Source organism: Hydra vulgaris, chromosome 04 (genome assembly GCF_038396675.1).
Source record: "Hydra vulgaris chromosome 04, alternate assembly HydraT2T_AEP".
Classification (NCBI taxonomy): domain Eukaryota; kingdom Metazoa; phylum Cnidaria; class Hydrozoa; order Anthoathecata; family Hydridae; genus Hydra; species Hydra vulgaris.
Window position 1 is genome coordinate 8,717,986 of NC_088923.1, and position 15,015 is coordinate 8,733,000.

Sequence of the window (15,015 nt, forward strand, 5' to 3'; positions counted from 1 at the left end):
TTAAAATAAATGTAGAGGTTTTACAAATAGTGATTTTGCCGAATACCATATACTCACTTGCCCGAAGCACCGAATATTCGGTGACACTTTTGGTTCATTGAAGTGAATACGTTTACTAGGCTGTGTACGTTAATGTCTAATTTGTAACTCGGTGGTGTTACAGCGCGAATAATTTGTTGACTGTTACATCAAGTTGTTTTCATTACAGTCATGTATAATAGTTTCATACTCTTTAAACCATTCAAAAAGATTACGAAAATAACCAGCTCAGGTATATCTTGCACTTCTGAAGTAATTTGAAAAGTTGTTATTGATAGGTATGGCACAAAGAACTCTAAACTTGTTAAATATGATAACTTTTCCAGGGTGACTAAAACCAGAACTTTTGATTTAACTTATGATTTAACTTTAATGGAAATGTCAATTATACGGAAGGCTATTTTATTGATGCGCGTTTTTTAAAAACTAATTTCAAGGGGTTAGTTAAAACCCAACGAGTAAAACACCAAAAAGTATGAAAGCTCTGAAAAAGATTAATTTAGAGAAAGGTAATCTTTCTCAGTGAAAGGCTGCTTGACACTGATGAATCTCCACCGGTGTCTAGTAACACCAGTGATGATTTATCTCCATTTAGTAAGAAAAAGTAATGTAAATAAAAATGATTAAACCAATCTCTACAAAAAATATGGGCACATATGAAGATGTGGAAAAGCAAAGTCATTTGCAAATTAAATGAGCTTTTACGTAATACTATTCGCCTAAATTGGTCAACAAACCCTTACAAATTGTGGTCAGCAAGTACAAAACATCATCGTAACAGAACTTGGAAAAAATTTTTATTGTTTGCCAATGGCAGTGTACATAGTAAATGGCTATTTTTGAAAATATATATATTTTATGAGGAATTTGCAATCATTTGCTATCATCAAATGATAAAAGTGTTGTTATAATAACTTAGCACTTTAGACTTTAAGTATCAAATACGCCGATTTTTTTTGTAACAATATGGTATTCGGCCGAATAGTTTGCAATATTCGGTCGAATACCAAGTAATAAAAAAAGTAGTTTTTGTAATGAAACTTTTGTTAAGATTGACAAAAAGAAACGACATGAAACAGACATCGACTACGACAAAAATGACAATCTTTAAAAGTTGATTTGCCCTTATGATTGATACTGTTAAAGATTCTCCTGATGTCACGAGTGCCTAATTTATGAGATGAAATACGAGATTTTAATATATATTTATAATACAAATAGTATAATTCAATATAACTTATTTATATATATATATATATATTATTTATATTATTATATTATATTTATATATATATAATGATAGATTTCAATATAATATATATATATATATATATATATATATATATGTGTGTGTATATATATATATATATATATATATATATATATATATATATATATATATATATATATATATATATATATGTATATATATATATATATATATATATATATATATATATATATATGTGTGTGTATATATATATATATATATATATATATATATATATATATATATATATATATATATATATATATATATATATATATATATATATATGTATATATATATATATATGTGTGCGTATATATATATATATATATATATATATATATATATACACACACATATATATATATATATAAATACATATATATATATATATATATATATATATATATATATATATATATATATATATATATATATATATATATATATATATATATATATATATATATATATATATATATATATATATATATATATATATATATATATATATATATATATATATATATATATATATATATATATAAATGGTACCCTAGTAGTACCCCACTCAACTTGTTTCTTCGCGCAGCGGTTCAGTTCGTTATGGTTTGTTTCGAAGTTATAGAGTTGATAGAGGGTTGTGACCTCAACTAAAGTAGCCTAAACAGGTTTTTTCGGCCATGGGGAGGTAAATTAACGCAACAAAAAAAAGGCTAGACACGAATTAATAAATTCTCTCCTTTTCTTTTTGTTGCGAAAACATCATAATACTTTTTTTACGATTTATCTGCATACAATTACTATTAAACGAAAAGTTTAATTGTTAGTAAAAATTTTTTTCAAATAAATATTCTTCCGTATTTACAGATCACAAACTGTTACAATTGTTAGATTTAAGGATTAAAGATTATTTAACGTGGTTTCGCTAAAATGCGCAGTTAAATTATTTAGGAATACAGTAAATTTGCCCGTGAAATGACTTTTTTATAACTATTTAATTTGATATCATTAAAGCATGTCTTTTATTTTTTTATATAAAAAAGCTTTTTCTAAACTTTGATTTGAATATATACCGTTAGTTAAATATTATTAAAAGTAGTAAATTATCACTATAAAAATGCCGTAAATAATATTTCTCATGACAAAGTAAATGTTTTTAGTTCGGTTAACGTGTTGTTTTTTTTTTTGACTTTCTCCTCTGGGTTAACAAAAAATCCATTGACTGTTTAAAAGGGTAGCGTTTGACTTTCGTCACGCGGTTAAAAAGCACATAAAGTTAAAACTAAGGATTCTGGGATCGAAATGCGGACAAACATCTCAAAAATATATAACAACGATGTAGTTAAGGCATTTTTTAAAAATCAGAGCGTCTGTATAATATTTAGTTGACTACGACATTTCCGTTAAATGATCAGGTCTGTGAATTATGAAAAGACAAAAAAAAAAAAAAAAAAATTTTGCTGTATCATAAAATATAAATGTTTGTAGCGAAAAAACTTTTTTTCTTTTTATTTAGCCGTACAAATATTTACAAGTTCCTTGTTTCATAATATATATAAAAATAGCAAGGACGAGAAGAAGACAGATTTGCCTTATCACCAAGTCCCTTGTTTTTTCTAGACATTTATATAAATACATTGTAACTAAAATTAAAAATTAAAAGTGAGAGAAAAAAGAAAAATGTTTCAAAGAAGTTAATATAAAATGCAAAATAGTTAAAGTCTTTCAAAGTTGTTTTTAATACAAGTTAAAGAAGTAGTTTTTTCTCAATAACACGAAGATTAACTTACGCTCATGCAATGCTATATATATTCAAATTTAAAAGTTATTCATTAAAGTAAAATTGTAATAAATCATTCAAGAAAACCAAAACCAACAGCATAAAAAGAAAACATGAAAAATGAAAACATAAAGGTTTATTTATAATCAGAAGACACTATATATACATATATATATATATATATATATATATATATATATATATATATATATATATATATATATATATATATATATATATATATATACATGTATATATATATATATACACATATACATATATGTATATATACACATACATAAACACACATATATACATATACACACACACACACACACACCCATACACATATACACACATACATATATATACATATATAGACATATACACACACATACACATACATACTTTTTCATAATATAATTGAATATAATGTATGTAATTAAAGACTTTAGACCTTTTCAGACAAACAAAGCATGCACTAATAAATAACTTTCAAATATAACATTTTTATAGATAGATTTAAAAAAAATTCTCTGTTTTTTCATTATTAAAAAGTAATAGTTTTAGCTTTTATTTAAATTGTTCAAGAGTTGTAAGTTTTTTAATATTATTACTAATTATCTTACTCCATACATTAGGCCCTCTAATAGTTATTGAGAACTTGGTTGACTCATATATAGTTTTGGGTTGTACAAAGTTGTTACTTGAATATTTAGTCATGTATTTGTGTTGAATTTTATTAAATAATTTTTTGAAGATATTTGATATTGTATTATTATTAGTTTTATACATAAAAATTAGCAGATGATATATATTTATTTGGTACAAGTTTGATATTTCTAGATTGTTGAACAATGGTCCAGAATGTGAGAAGCGGTGTGCATTTGATAATAATCTAATTGCATGTTTTTGTTTCCTAAATACTTTTTTGTCTTTGACTTATTGGTGATTGCACCAGGCAATGTTTGCATAATTCAGATAGGAATGAATAAATGAGTAATTTATGTATTACAAACATGATTGATCTAAGTATGGTTTTGCTTTATAGAGTAATCCGATATTTTTAGAAATTTTATTTTCAATCATGTTTTTGTGGTCTTTCCAATTTATGTTTTCATCTAGAATTACACCAAGAAATTTCATTGAACATTCTCTTTTTACGATGTATTCTCCAATAATAATTTTTGGAAGTGCAAGAGGGATTTTATCTTTTTTATGGAGGCGATGAAAAATAGTCTAATTAGTTTTAGTTAAATTAATTGTAAGTTTATTCATATTTAACCATTCGGTTAGTTTTAGAAGTTTATTGTTGACCGTTTTAAATAATGTTGTTATATCACTGTGAGAATAAAATAAATTTGTGTCATCAGCAAATAAAATAGAATCTAGAATATTAGAAGCTTTGCTTAAATCATTAATATAGATTAAAAATAAAAGTGGTCCTATTATAGATCCTTGAGGAACGCCGCAAGTTAAAAAAACTAACAATATTTGACATATTGTTAGTTTTTTCATTCCCGAATGAAATATATTGTTTTCTATTAGATAAGTAGCTTTTAAACCAAGCTATATTTATATTTTTGATTCCGTAGTTTTCTAATTTTTTAATTAAAATACTATGATCAACAGTGTCGAACGTCTTACTAAGATCTATGAAAACACCTAAAGTGAACTTGTTTTTGTCAAAACCTTGAAAAATAATCTGCATGAGATGAAGAATTGCATGATCAGTAGAGTGTCCTGTTTTGAAGCCAAATTGTTTGTTATAGAGAATATTATTTTTTTCTAAAAATGAGTATAATTTGTTATACATAATGCGTTCTAGTATTTTCGAGAAGCATGGAAGAATGGAAATAGGTCTATAGTTAGAAATATTAGTATCATCTCCAGATTTAAAAACTTGTATTACCCTTGCAATTTTAAGTTTTTTTGGAAAGACTTCTTGTTTAAACGAAAGATTAAATATATACAAAAGAACTTTTTTAATATAGAAAATACATTTAACTACAACATTACTACCAACATTATCAAACCCTTGTGCTTTGTTTAATTTTAATGAACTCACAGCATCTAATAATTCTTTTTCAGTTAATTCAGCATTTTCCATAATTGAATTGCTAGGAGTCAAGTATTTCTCCTTGTTAAACTCACTGTGTTGTAATTTTGATGCTAAATTTAAACCTGCATTGACAAACACCGCATTAAATGTTTAATCAATTATAGATTCTTTAGTAATATATTGATGATGATAGTTTAGTTATTTTGGAAGACCATTTAGCTTAAGTGTTTTTTTTCCAATTACTTCTTTGATGACTTGCCACGTTTTTTGAGTATCGCCTTTAAATTTTATTATTTTATTTGAATAGTATAATTTCTTTGAAAGCTTTATAATTGATTCAAAGTGACTTTTATATTTTTTATACCTTAATTCATTTTCATAAGTTCTTTTTTTCAGAAACGCTTCATACAATCGTTTTTTTTTTTTTTTGATGATTTTATTATTCCTGGTGTAATCCAAGGGTTTATAAATGTTTTAGTTTTAATAATTTTTGTTACCACTGGGAAAGCTTTATCATAGTGTTTTTTGAATATTCGAAGGAAACTGTTATAAGCAGTATCTGTGGTTTGAATTTGTAGAATTTTATCCCAGTTTTCAGAAAATATAGAATTATTAAAAAGTTCAATAGAAATGTCATTATGTATTCGATTTGTAATAATAATTTTTTTTTTGAGGGGTGTGTTCGACACTTTATGCGCGATTATAAATATTGGAAAATGATCCGATATATCAGATATAATTATTCCAGTTTTTATTTTATTTTTTGTATATTCATTAATTATTATTTGATCAATTGAGGTTGCTATTCCTAATAAGTTGTGTTGGTTTATTTATAGTTGGAATAAACCCATTTTGAAATATGATGTTCATAAAATTTTTTACATTTTTATTTGTGTCGTAATCAAGCGCATTATAATTAAAATCCCCAACAAAAAAGACACGTTTGTCACATAAAGTTTTGTTTTTGATTAAATTTTTAAAGTGTTTTTCAAAAAATTTGTTATTGCCAGATGGCGGTCTGTACACAACATGTACAATGATGTTTTTAGTGATTTTATTTATAACTTCAATCGTTAATGATTCGCAATCATTACTAGTTGCACTAAAATCGGTTAGCGGTTTAAAATTTAAAGAGTTGTGGATAAATATACATACTCCTCCACCTATTGTCTCAGAATTTCTGACTTGATGAATAACTTTATAGTTTTGTAGTAGAAAATTTGAATCTTTTTCAACTTGTTTATCTCAACACAAGGTCTCTGTGTGACAAATAATTTTAAAATTAATTTCAACACTATATAAAAAATCTTTAAATTTATCAAAATTTTTTTGAAAGCTCCTAATATTTAGGTGTAAAATAGAGAACTCATTAATATCTATATCAGCAGAAAGATTAGAAATATCGGAATTATAATAAGAAGGGCATATGTTGCTAAATATTTCATCAGTGTTAAAAAAAATTAACGTCTGGATCTGAATGATTCTCTAAAAGTATATTTTTATTTGTCTGGAATGCCCTAAAACTAAATTCACAAAAATTTATACCTTCCATAATAACAAGAAAGGTTATACTAACAAAATACTTAAAGTACAAAATAAAATAATTAAAGTTTAAGAGGTAATTTCCTGAATTCTTTTACTATTAATTTATCATAAATTACAACCGAAAACATACCATTTTTCCTATGTATCTTCATCTGCTCGAATAGTTTTTTCCTGATAGATGCAGTTTCCGATGAATAATCCTCATTGATATATATTCCCGATCCTTTTAGTTCACTCGCACTTTTTAAAACTTTTACTTTATCTTTGTAATTTAACAGTTTCATTACTATTGATCTTGGTCTGCCTGCTTCAATTTTTCCTGACCTGTGTGCTCGCTCAATCACAATTCCTTTTAAATTAAGTTTTTTTTCAAAAATATTTAATACCTTTAGTTCGGTGTCATCCCAACTTTCATTTTCATTTTCCGATAAACCCTCTATTTGAAGATTATTCCTTCTTTGTCTATCCTCAAGCTGCCTTAGTTTATTATCTTCCGTATCTCTGCAGACCATCAATTCTATCGTTTGTTAACTTCAGATTTCCGCTTATTAGTTTTAGAATATCACTATGTTGCATAATAAACATTTCGTTGAATATATCTCGTACAAGCTTTATTGAAATAATTTGTTCCTCGTTTGATAATTTATCCAAGATGTATTACTTTATTTTATTTATGTTCTTTTTTTCCGTTATTAGTTCCTATTTTTAAGGATATATAAATACTAAAACTTAAAAATACTACAATTTATTTTCTTTTAATTATCAAGCTTTTTTTTTTTTAAATTTTCATAAAATCTCAATCACATGTTCAAATTTGAATACGATTTTAAATAAATACGTTGTTTAGGTAAAATGAACATCATAGTTTAATAATATGTATGATCTGTTCTGATCATTTATTGGCAGTTTTTTTAATTATAAGTTCTTTCTTGGTAGGAATTCTAGTACTTTTTGTAAAAATTGATAGAAATATTCTATTTTGATAGTTATACATAGTTAATATAGGTCAGAACCAATTAGAACTATGATCTATAAAAAATTAAGGCACTTTTTCATAAGGTTTTAACTAAATTCATGTTAACGCCGACGAGCGAAAGTGATCTAAAGACTCCAAAATGGTATTTTTTAGATTCACTATTAGTGGTAGTAAAAAGTTTTGAAAATTATATATATAAAAAAGAAAAGTTTCTTTAAATGTTAAAAAATTTAAAACAAAAAAAGTTATACGATCTAAATCTATCAAATAATTTGTAAATCGCCTTAATTACACTGAGAGTTTTTCAGTTTTCAATACAAACTTTCAATAACTTTTTGAATTCTTGTTTAGTGTTTCATGAAATTTATCATCATTTTAATCATTTGTGTTTATCTTGTTTAGTTTTATCCGAAGGTAAGAAGTTGTTTTAAAGCATTTCTTTGAATACATGAATTTATCGGTGGACGTAACCATGTTCTTTAGTTACCATAACAGGCCCGTAGGAACAAAAATTATACAGGGAAGGGGGGGGGGGTAGTTCTTTTTTTTACTACTACTGTGAGGGAGGGGGAAGTGAGGGGGGCAATATTATAGATCAAATGGTAGTAGGTCACAAATTTTTGTCAAAGAAACTTACGACGAAAATACGGACAACAAATTAGGTCTTTTCTATCCTTTTTTTCTTTTATAACTTAATTTGTAATCGTTTGCTTATTTCTAAAAACTAACTTTTTTTTCTAAAAACTTTTTATTTGAAATATTATTTGTGGAAGGGGGGGGGGGGGGAAGAGGGAGGGGGCAAATGCCCCTGCTGACCCCCCGGTTGTTACGGGCCTGAATAAGAAAATTACGTTACTTAATAATTTAATAAACGTTTCTGTTGCAATTACCACGCTATTTGTAAATAAGTATTGAAAATTGTTTAAAGTATTTTAAACATTAACTATATTTTAGTAAATTTAATTTTAGTAGTTATTTGTGTTTTAAATAATTAGTAATTAAATCTATAAATACTTTAAACAATTTTTAATCAATATTGCATAACTTATTTACATATATTGAATTGCATAATATTTTAAAAATTAACAAAAGTTTTACGTCTTGTATTCGAATAACAATTCAAATAAAAAAACATAAGCATTCATTAAACCTATTTACTGTTATTTTAATTTTAAAATCTTGATTTAAATATTAGTAAATCTGTTCATTTAACTTATACTAAAGGTTAATAATTTTTAAGTGATTTTAAGACGCCTTTTAAATTAAAGATAATTAAAGAAGAGATAATAACGCTAAACATAATTCAAAAAATGTTATATTTTTTTGATTAAAAAACATATTATTATTTAAAATATATATATTTTTTTATTCATTAAGTCTAATATAAAAAATTCATGTTTAATAATGTTACATTTACTATGGATTTTTTAAACATTAAAGACATTGAAGTTTAAAAATAATAAGATTTTAATAAAACTTTTATTTAGTTATTGTAATCGTTATTTTTATTATTTTTAAAGTCAAAAAGAATATGTAAAAGAAACAAAACATTCTGAAAAAGAAGTAACTAAAATAAAGTGAAAATTATTTATACACTACTGCATTTAAAACCGAAATTTTTTTTTTATAACTTATAAAAACAAAAGAAAAGCTAAAAGATAAAATAATTTTCGGGCGCTTTTTTTTGGGCGCCCATACCGCTTCAGCGATACTAAAACAGGCCTGGGTTCGTCCCAGAAAATGGTTTTAAATCTTTTTAAATTTACTTTTTTTTTTTTGTATTAGTACTTGTATAAGGATTACACATTAGGCCACTGCCTACTAGGTGTTTTTTTTTAAAATCATAAAGAGTCACCCTGGCATTTGTTTATTGCAATGCTAATAACACAAAACAATAACATTTACTTTTTTTAATGTTACTTTCACTTCGGGAAATTGGATTTAATAATCACACTTTTTTAGCCATTTTGATATGTTTTATAAAATATTTTTTAGTGGTCTAAAAGCCCGATTTTCTACTTTTGGTGCCCGGGTGCTATAATAATTTTAGGGGCCCACAGATATAAATATAATTTATGGTAACAGGCTTCTTGGATTTTTGCAGTTGGTTGAAAAAAAATGTTCCAAAGATAAAAACAGAAAAACTATTGAAACTAAGGTAAATCAAATTTTTAAGAATTACAATAATTTTATGCGTATTTTTAGTCATTTTGAATAGTTGCTTAACTAATTACAAAAAAAAAAAAGTATTAATAGGAAGTTCATTAGCGTTTGAGGGCCCCTAAATCGTGGAACCTGAGTCCATTTCACTAACTGCCCCCCTCCGCCCTGAAAGTATATGTAATTAGGAATTTAATATTAATATTTCATTCAGGAGTTATAGAAAAAAACAAATAAACAAAAAGTATAACTAATATACTAGATATTCATTTTATAAAATAGTCACATAAACTTATTTAGATGCCTCTGAGGTTAATTGATTGAGAATTGTTAGGCATATCTATTACCTAAAGGTTTAGGTTTGATTTAATAGACTCTTTCAGATTTTCTGACGTTATGCAAAGAGTTGTTGGGAACTCAACCTGAATATCATCAACAGAAACAAGATAATCCCAAGACTCAGCATCAAAATTTATTTTCATTATGGATTTCTGCTTAAGCTTTGGTTTAAAAGTAATGTCTTCTGTCAATGCTCTTATTTTAAGGATTTGGTTGAGGACTTGATTTTTTATATTCAGATTTTCATCCAGCGGCATGCAGTACAGGAAATTTTCTTGAAAATAACAATATGAATGTCCTTGTAAGTTGTTAAAAACAATGCTCTGAATCTTGCTGTCTTGAAGTTTGACTAGTTGAATGGTTTTGTAAAGAAGTTGACATGCATCTTTGTATTTTCTGAAGAGCTTAATAGCGAACCACACTACACGATAGACTTGAACAATATATTTAGTTAATACTAATAACTCAGGAGATGGTTTATCATTCCTAACATAAACCATCATTATTCTTAAGGCTAGAGTTAGCCATCTATCATGAAAAATTGTTTCAGGTTTTTTTGCAAGAAATTTTTTAGATATAAAACCTTTTGAGATACCCACACAGTACTCATAAAGCTTTTGCTGGTCTGTACTAAGATTGCTTATAACCTCACTGCTAATAAACAACTATAATTCCGAATATATGGGAACAAACTCAACCAATAGCTGTTCATGAAGAGTTTGATGAGATGCAACATCTCCAATAGGCCCCTTATAAGACTTAGGACCATTTGTGTTTCCATATTATTCAGATATGTGTTGCAGTGGAAGTTTAACTTGATGAAACATACATCCTAAAAGGTCAAACTTCTTTTAAGAAATTTTCGAGTTTTATAACCAAACCGTTATCTGCACCTGTATTAGAAGTTGTGTTATCTACAATAACAGCAACTTAGCTCTGAACACTATTATATTATGTTAAAACATTTGCAGTAGCGTTTGCCATGGTAGCGCCAGCTCCATTAGGTATAACTACACGAGTGAAATAATTTGGTGCTGTTGGCCCATATTCTGCTGTAAATGTAAGATGATGTTCTTCTTTAGTTGAAGCAACAATAATAGGATCTTCATCAGTGTTATAACTGGCAGAATGTACTAATGTAGACTTGTCAACTTTTCTATCAATTCCAATAACCTTTAACTCTTTAACATCAGTTAAGTGTTTAGAACTTATGATAATGCTGATTCTTTTTTTTCAGTTATTATTTGTGATTTATTAGATTTTTTTACAATATCATAGTCTATTAATACAGCTGTTTTCAATGCAGCTGTTGCAGCATAGCTTATTTTGAACCGTATAGCAGCTTTTGCCAAATTTGTTAAATGAGTATAGTTTTTTTCAACTGACACGGTTATAGAAAAGTCTGGAACAGATTCAAACTTATAACTCAGTATATCAGATTGGAATCACATTGAATTTCGGCAGCTTAATACATCTTTTTATCTTCTCGTTAGTTTCTCTCTCTTGCTTTCTTTTTTCTCTGGCAGCTGCTTTTTAATCTACTGTACCAATTTGAAATCTTCCTGTTATTCCAATTTTCGATGTTTGATCTTTTTTAAATACTCTCTATCCAACGGTGGTACCTAAAACAATTTTAAACATTTTTTAAAAGGTGTTTACTCAGTTCAATAATAAACTTGTTAAAATAACTCTAGAATAGAATGAATACAATGAAATAGTCTTAAATATATTATACAATATCCTAAACACCTAAGAAAACTACAGTTCAAACCATCTCTTAGGCCTTTTTATTATTAATAATAAAACAAAATAAAGTATTTTGCTGAAAAAATGAAAGAAAATTTTATTCTATTTTTATTTTTTCACTCTGACGTGTATTTGATTGTTACTACAGATTAAAGAATTAAATAAAGATTAAAGAATTAAATAAAGTCTAATTTTTAAAATTAAAATTATTTACCTTTTTGCCGCTTTCACAGAGACAAGCAAAGTGTGTTGTTTTGCAATCCAAGGGATTCTTACACTTAACAGATCTATGCATAAAAAAATTGCATGCATTATAAAAATATTTAAAATCTATTAGAATAATTTTAATATCATTTTTATAAAAAAGCATTACAAAAAAACTGAAAACAAAAACATATCATTTAAATTATAAAATTATGTAAAATTATCCAATACAATCTTATTAATTTAGCATTTAACTTATACAAAAATATTATATCAAGTTATAAACAATTATTTGTATAAAGCTTAGCACATGCTAAAAATAAGTATTGCATATAAAAATGAAACTTACAATTTCCCTTACCTATTATTGCAAGCTACTACTAAAAGTTCACAACCACAAGAAGACAAATCAAGCAAATGCTCAAAGTTGTAATCAAGATATTCCTTGTTTTTGTTTGCATTTTTGCATTTTCCTTCAGCAGATAAAACTCTCTTAAGAAATCTAGGAATTTTTTTGGCTACTGACTTCTTGCGGATCAGAGGAAGCTTAGGATTTACTCTATTCCAGAGACTGATCAACTCATTTGTTACTTTTGAAATTATCTCTGAAGAACTAATACTTGTTAATTCATACATATTTTTACAAATAAGGTATGAATATTGAATTACTTGTCTGTAGGTTGGAAGCTCGCTTATTGGAAGCTCTGATGGCAAACCAGTATACCTCTTGCTTTCATTACGAGTTCTTAGTTTTTTATTATTTTAGGCATTTCCCTTCATGTGTGTGTGTATATGTATTATATATACACACACACACAAAAACATTTTTCAGGGTGACTCTTATTAAATTTTAATCCTGGCAGTGGCCTATTACACAAAGGAATCTTTATACACGCTTAATAAAAAAATTGTTATAAAAATCAATAGTTAAATTTGTAAAAACAAAATTTAAATTTTACAAAAATTTAAAAGTTTACCAATTATGAAGTAACATAAACTAATTAACATGCTAGTGGCAATAAATAAAGCATTACTCCATCAAATAATCTAAACTTTTGATTGTTTATTTTAATTTGGATCTAAATAAACATGCTCATTGAATAGTTCAAAATAAACTCGTGCTTTTTACAATTCTTTTTGATTGCATTGCCTCTTATTTTGTAAACTTTTCACACAATTAAAAATTGTGCAATATATATCGTTGCTTGTTTCTGTGAAAAAACAATTCTTGTCTATAAAATCTTTTTATAGACAAGAAAATAATCTTGAGAGTTAATAAACTCCATATTCCACACTTCTGAAATAAAGCTACATAACTAAGGCTATACTGATATATAACTTGATACATGCTTATGTTTTTTTACAGATAACTTTTAGGACTTTGTTTTAACCCTCAAATTTCTTGAGCTGAAATATGAAAGTTGATAATTTGTTGATCCAAGAAAGTCGTAAAAGTAGAAAATTGATATTCATTAAGGTGATAAAGTTATGTTTTTCATGCTCATATAATAAAGGACTAAATGATACAATAAATCAACAATAAAACCATGGCTATTTCCTACAAGATATAAACTTTTATCTATTATCTGCAAGATGTAAACTTTTTGTTTAAATATATAATTTCGAAAGCATTATTTTTCTTTCAATCTTTTTTTAAAGTTTGTCATCGAATCTTTAGTTATTTCTATTTTATTTTAAATACACCAGCTTAAACATTCAAGGTAGAATCTGATGAGAATAAATCCAAATAAAATTTTTTTATTGCACTTTTATACACATTTTCTTCAGAATAAGTATTAAGTTTCTTTGCATTTTGTTATGTTTGTCCGCATTTGATAAACATTTGCCAGAAAGTTTTGGCAAAAGTTTATCAAATCTGTTTTTAGAACCGCAACGGTACCCCATTTGTCTAATTTAACTTAACGTAATCGTTTTTTCACGGATACTTATTTAACGTATCAAGTCACGTTAAATAAGTAGACCGTTAAATAAGTAGACAAATTGAACAGTCGAGGCATTTTTTGTTAACCCAGACAAACAAATTTAAAAATAACTTACGTTAAACGAATTTAAGTCAAGCGAATTGTTATTTCACGGCATTTTTATAGTAATAATTTACTACTTTTAATAATATTTAACTCACGAAGTATATTCTAGTCGAAATTTATATCTTTTTAGTATAGTATGGTAAGAAACATATTTTTAAGAAAAGCTTTTTTCTTTTCTTAGGTCACTTACTGGGTAAGTATACTAAAATAAAAAACATACTTTAATGATATCAAATAAAATAGTTATAAAATAGTCATCTCACGAGCAAATTTACTGTAATTAATAAATAACTTCGCATTTTAGCAAAATGTTTCACATTAAATTATTTATCTAACAACTGTATTTCAAATTTAATATTTAATTAAAAAAGAGTTCTCACTAACAATTAAGCTTTTCGATTAAAAGTAATTGTTACTTGATCGCACGCACATAAATAGTAAGGAAAGTATTATGATATTTTCACAGCGGGAAGAAAAGTGGAGGATTTATTAATTAGTGTCTAGTTTTTTTGTGTGGGTTAATTTACCTTCCCAAGGCCGGAGAAAGCCACTACAGTCGAGGAGGCTATTTTAGTTAAGGTTACAACCCTCTCTCAACTCTGTAACAACGAAACACAAACCATGACGGACAAGGCTGTTTCGCGAAGAAACAAGTTAAGCGTGGTACTACTAGGGGCGCGGTGGTGATCAAACTCGGAACTTCTCGATTATGAGGCGAGCGTTCTACTACTACATCACTATTGCACTACTGCTGAATAACAACCTAGACGGTTGTTATTCGACGATTTTAGCGGTGTTATGTATATAGCACAATAATTTACTATTTCTTACTATGTGATGCTT

The 15,015-nt window shown here is 26.4% G+C and overlaps 1 protein-coding gene across 3 annotated transcripts in view; it reads left to right on the plus strand.

Annotated features, from left to right (window-relative positions):
• LOC136079546 (uncharacterized) overlaps positions 1–15,015 on the plus strand; it is a 117,887-nt gene that overhangs the window by 23,023 nt on the left and 79,849 nt on the right. The window lies entirely within an intron of this gene.